The following is a 6,258-nucleotide window of genomic DNA, read 5'->3' as shown; positions in this document are numbered from 1 at the left end:
CGACTATATTTCTTTCTCTTCCAAATCCCATAGCGTATTCCATTACTTCTTCCATTACATTTAGCACTTTCCAGTTAGAATTCTAGATATATGTGGGTGTGCATGTGTTTCAACATTCCTACAAAATTGGAACACCTTAAAGGTAAGGATTGTGTTGTTGTCTCCATCAAAAGTAGCTAGTTGACCTTAGATATTTGCTCAAAGGATACAAAATTACAGATACAAAGGGTTAAATGCACCTCCAGGTTTATAGCAACATTATCAACAATAGCCAAACTATGGAGAGAGCCCAAATGTCTAACAACTGAAGAATAAAGAAAATGTGGTATATACATGCAATGGAATATTACTCAATAATCTAAAAGAATGAAATCTTGCCATTTACAATGACATAGATGGAGCAAGAGTGTATTATGCTGAAATAAATCAGTCAGAGAAAGACAAATACCATACGATCTCACTCATATGTGGAATTTAAGAAACAAAACAGATGAACATATGGAAAGAGGGGGGAAGAAAAAAGGGAGAGAAGGAAACCATAAAGACAACACCAGAGAATAAACTGAGGGTTGATGGAGGGAGGCAGGTGGGGGATGGGCTAGACAAGTAATGTGTATTTTTTTTTAAAGATTTTATTTATTAATTTGACAGAGAGAAATCACAAGTAGACAGAGAGGCAGCCAGAGAGAGAGAGAGGGAAGCAGGCTCTCCGCCGAGCAGAGAGCCCGATGCGGGACTCGATCCCAGGACTCTGAGATCATGACCTGAGCCGAAGGCAGCAGCTTAACCCACTGAGCCACCCAGGCGCCCAGTAATGTGTATTAAAGAAGAAACTTGCTATGATGAGCACTGGTGTTGTATGTAAGTGACAAATCACTGAATTCTACTCCAGAAACCAATATTGCACTGTATGCTCACTAATTAAAACTTATATTTAAAAAAGACCTGCTGAGTGGCCATAGGATTGACAACAGACCCAATATAAGTGGCCATTCATGTATCTGGCACACAGAGGAGTGAGAGCCCCATAAAGTTACAGAGATAATAGCAAAGTCAAGACTGAGAACAGCTGGGTTTGGATTACTGAAAAGTCTGGGACAGAGGCCAAGACAGAATCCAGGGGGCAAAGTTGAGTGGTTAATAGATCAAAAAGCCCACGGTGAGCTGTCCCAGGGTCAGTGTCCATGAGCCAGGCACGGACACAGCAGAGGCTGGGGTGGGAGAGAGCTGTCTGGGAGACCCGGATCTCTGAAAGCTCATGAGCACTTACACTTTCAATCAATTTCACTGATACTTATTGAGTGCCTACAATATGCCAGATACTGTCTAGTTGGGGGATATAGCAATAAATGCATCAGACCAAAAAAAAAAAAAAAAAGTAGCTAGTTGAGTGCATCAAAGCTGCTCAATAAACATTGTTGAATAAAATGATTTTTGGGTTCTCTTTGTGAACCATCAAATAGATTGTGAACAGGTTCTTTTTTTTTTTTTTTCAAGATTTTAGTTATTTATTTGACAGGCAGAGATTACAAGTAGGCAGAGAGGCAGGCAGAGAGAGAGAGGAGGAAGCAGGCTCCCCGCTGAGCAGAGAGCCCCATGTGGGGCTCGATCCCAGGACTCTGTGACCATGACCTGAGCCGAAGGCAGAGGCTTTAACCTACTGAGCCACCCAGGCGCCCCTGTGAACAGGTTCTTAATGTCTCAAGATAAAAATGATAATGGCAATACTAGTGGTTATGATGATGCCCTTTGAACTTTGTCATCCTTCCCTTTATGGGGTCTGGGCTGGAGGGAGACATGACTACCCCATAAATGCTGGATTGTGCCCCCCGATTCCTATATTGAAACCCTAATCCCCACTGTGACTATTTGGAGACAGGGCCATTAGGGAGGTAATTAAGGTTAAATGAAGTCACTAAGAGTGGGGCCTTAATCCAGTAGATCTAGTGTCCTTAGAGGAAGATGAAGTGACACAGCATCTGTGAAGTGCACAGAGGAAGGCCACATGGGGACATGAAAAGGAGGCTGTACATAAGTCAGAAAGAGAGCTCTCATCAGAAACTGACCCTGCTGATTGTTAGTCTTGGATTTCCAGCCTCCAGAGCTGTAAGGAAATTCATTTCTGTTGTTTAAGCTACCCAGTGTGTGCTATTTTGTTATGGCAGCTGAAGCAGATGACTATGGCCTTAGAGTCTTTGGGTTAAAAAAAAAAAAAAAAAAAAAGCTTGCGTCCCTTTAGTTTTTAAGTCCTCTGTCTTAAAATTATTTGACTTGTGGCAACCCAGATCTCGTTGATAATTCCCCATCCCACTTCCATTCTATGCCTTTATCCCTGAGTAGAAATTTGGAAAGGAATAAGGACATTTTTTTTTTCAGTCCCTGTGATTATTATTATGTGTCAACTTTACTGGGTCATAGGATTCCCAAATATTTGGTCAAAAAATTAGTATGGGTGTGTCTGCACGGGTATTTCTGAGTGAGATTAACATGTGAATCAGTAGACTGAGCAAAGCAGACTGCCTTTAATAATGTGGTAGGTTTCACCCAATCATTTGAAGACTTGAATAGAACAGAAAGCTAAGTAAGAGAGACCAGCTGCCTACCTGACTGCCGGGCCAGGACATTAGTCTCTTGCCCTTTGATTAGAACTATACCATCAGCTCTCCTGGGTCTCCAGCTTGCTGACAGCAGTTAGTGGGACCTAACAGTAGATAGTGGGAGCTGTCAGCTCCCATAATCATGTAAGCCAATTCTCTTTCTCTCTCTCACCATCTTTCTCTCCCTCTCAATAAAAATGATAACAATAATACTAGTGATTATATTTATATTTATGAGAAAACAAGTTTCTATTCAGTATAGCTTAGGCTTTGTGAAGAAATTACTCCACACCCAGTTACTATGTATAAGTGTATTTCTTTCATGAAATTTTGGACTGTGAAGTCACATTCTCAGATATAATCATTATTGTGAGAGCCTAAAAAGTTGAGCCACATCCATTTGAGTAGGAGGTAAGGTAATTTCTATCAGTCATGCAAGAGAAGAGTTAGTCTTCATGATAGTTACATACTTATTATTTATATAATATTTATTTACACTTATGGCTACAATATTTGCTGACATGAGCACTTTCTATGTGCCAAACACTATGCTAAGGGCTTATCTCTTTTATTCCTTATCACACAAAACTCTGAAATTAAAAATTTTATTATACCATTTTACAGATGAAGAATCTGACTCAGAAATGTTAATGTCAATTGTCGGGTGCCTGGGTGGCTCAGTCAGTAAAGCATCAGACTTTTACTTTTGGCTCAGGTCATGATCTCAGGGTCATGGGATTGAGCCCCACATCAGGCTCCACACTCACTGGGAACAGCTTGAGATTCTCTTTCTCTCTCTCTCTCTCTATCCCTCCCCACCTCAGATAAATAAACAAATCTTAAATAAAAGGCCCCCCAGTAATGGGTCCATGATTAAAGGAGCAAGACTGATACAAAGCAAAGGTCAAGCAAAGCTTTATTTCGCGCTAAGCATCGAGAATCAAACCGACCATTTGGACCATGCCTCTTACAGAGAGGGCGACCCCTCCCTGCCTTACAGACTAACTTTTATAGAGCAAAGGCCATGTGGTTGGGCCTGGCCACACATAGGTGGCCAATGAGATTGTAACACACAGAGGAAGCTGCACAGTCAGGCTAGGTCACACACAGGTGGCCAATTGAATTACAATTCACCCCATAGTAGCTACTTGAACTAGCCTATCACCTTGGTCAGAATTGGTGCGCAAAAGGCAAAGCCCACACTCCTTTAGCTAGGGAGACAGAATGAGCGCTTTACTGATTGGATGTCTCCACCTGACCCGACTCATCCCCACATTCGGGCTATTATCTCTACCTGACCTGACTCACCCTTGTATTTGGGCTTTGTTACCTGGGACTGGTTTCCCAGAATTATCTTAAGTAAGTTCCTGGGGGCAGCAGGGTCAGTTTAAGTTTTACTGCATTAACAACAAAATGGCTGTTCAACCAAGGTGCAGCCACTCTGGCTAAATAGGCCCTTACATTAAAAAAAAAAAAATGGTGCCTGGGTGGCTCAGTGGGTTAAAGCCTCTGCCTTCACCTCAGGTCATGATCCCAGGGTCCTGAAATCGAGACCCGCATCAGGCTCTCTGCTTGAAAGGGAGCCTGCTTCCCTTCTTCTCTCTTTGCCTGCCTCTCTGCCTACTTGTGATCTCTGTCAAATAAATAAACAAAATCTTTAAAAAAAAAAGGAAGAAAGAAAGAAAAAGATATGTTAACTCTTTTAAGAGATAGAGCTGCAGGGCACCTGGATGGCTCAGTGGGTTAAAGCCTCTGCCTTCCGCTCAGGTTATGATCCCAGGGTCCTGGGATCGAGCCCCACATCGGGCTCTCTGCTCAGCGGGGAGCCTGCTTCCCCCCTCTCTCTGCCTGCCTCTCTGCCTGTCAAATAAATAAATAAAATCTTTTAAAAAAAAAAGAGGTAGAGCTGGGATTGGTACTCAAGGAGTCTGGTACCAAAGGCTAAGCTCAAACACTCTGTCATTACCTATAAACTGGAACTGGAAGGGCAAAATGCAGGTAGCAGAGGACTTCTCATTCTCTTATCTTAGACTTTGAGAGTCCATATATCTAGGATGGGGCTCCCAGGGGTGTGTATTAAAGATGGAGTTTCCATGTGAAGGGACACTGGGAAGCCAGAGGAAGAGATACAAAAACAGATCTGTTCATTTCCAGGCACCTACACTGCTGTTGTAAGGGCCTATTCAGCCAGAGCGGCCCCATCCCAGTTGAACTGCCATTTTGTTGTTTATGCAGTAAAACTTAAATTGACCCTGCCCCTCCAGGGGAACTTACTTAAAAGCAAATCCAGGAAACCAGTCCCAGGTAACAAAGCCCAAATACAAGGGTAGATCAGGTCAGGTGGAGACATCCAATCAGTAAAGCACTCACACTGTCTCCCTAGCTACAAAGGAGTGTGAGCTTTGCCTTTTGGGCACCAATTCTGACCAAGGTGATAGGCTAGTTCAAGTAGCTACTATGGGGTGAATTGTAATTCAATTGGCCACCCGTGTGTGACCTAGCATGACTGTGCAGCTTCCTCTGTGTGTTACAATCTCATTGGCCACCTATGTGTGCACAGGTCCAACCACATGACCTTTGTTCTATACAAGCTAGTCTGGTGGGAGGTTGGGAGAACCAGGTGGTGGGTATTAGGGAGGGCACGGATTGCATGGAGCACTGGGTGTGGTACAAAAACAAGGAATACTGTTACGCTGAAAAGAAATAAAAAATTTAAAAAAAAAAAAAAAAGTTAGTCTGTAAGGCAGGGAGGGGTCGCCCTCTCTGTAAGAGGCATGGCCCAAATGGTCGGTTTGATTCTCCATGCTTGGTGCAAAATAAAGCTTTGCTTGACCTTTGCTTTATATCAGTATCGCTCCTTTGACCCTGGACCCAACACTGTGAGACTACATTCCAGACAGCAGATTAGATTTTATAATCAGATTATCTAGATTCAGGTACTCACCATACACCATACTTACTTAACTCTGGTTATCCTCTAGCCTTAAGTACACTCACATATACACATTAATGGTCCAAGCTGTTTCTCTTATGCCGCCTGGTACTAAGAGAAGGTTGGGAATCTTTGGCCACAGTAGTCACAGATGAAGTTGTTCCCTTTGAGATAGGGTGCTGTAGCCACCAGCATCAAGAGACCACCAAGGATCGCTTCTTGGCCTTTTGGCTAAGATCAAGTGAAGAGACCACCAAGGAGAAGGTGAGTCTCAGAATAAACTTGGAGTCACACAATCCAGTTTACCTTCTCCTGGGCAAATCTCCTTGCAAAAACAACCTTAGAGTGTCTGGGTTGTTTTGTTTTAAGCTGGGGAAGACAGCATTTTCCTATTAGCCCTGATTCTTCCCCTGCTCACACTCCTCCCAAAAGGTTGATGCCAGAAATGGTACCTTTCAGTGCATCATCTCCATAACTTTAGCTTTTTGATCCCTGTTAAACTCACCTCCCCGGGAGTGGGCAGGCCTTTAGGCCAACATCAGTCAGCCACAGAGAATTCAGCAGAAAGATCAGGCAGTGAGAATGTGAGGCAGTGGGCACTTAGGCTTGGGGGTCAAAGACAAGACTAGCAAATGGCAGAGAACACTGAGGTTGGGGAACTGAGAAAAAACTCATTTCCCTCACAAGTTAGCTCAAGCTGATTAGAGGCCAATGCAGAAGCCCTTATCC

This window comes from Mustela nigripes, chromosome 6 (assembly GCF_022355385.1).
Source record: "Mustela nigripes isolate SB6536 chromosome 6, MUSNIG.SB6536, whole genome shotgun sequence".
Lineage (NCBI taxonomy): Eukaryota > Metazoa > Chordata > Mammalia > Carnivora > Mustelidae > Mustela > Mustela nigripes.
This window is presented reverse-complemented; position numbering follows the sequence as displayed.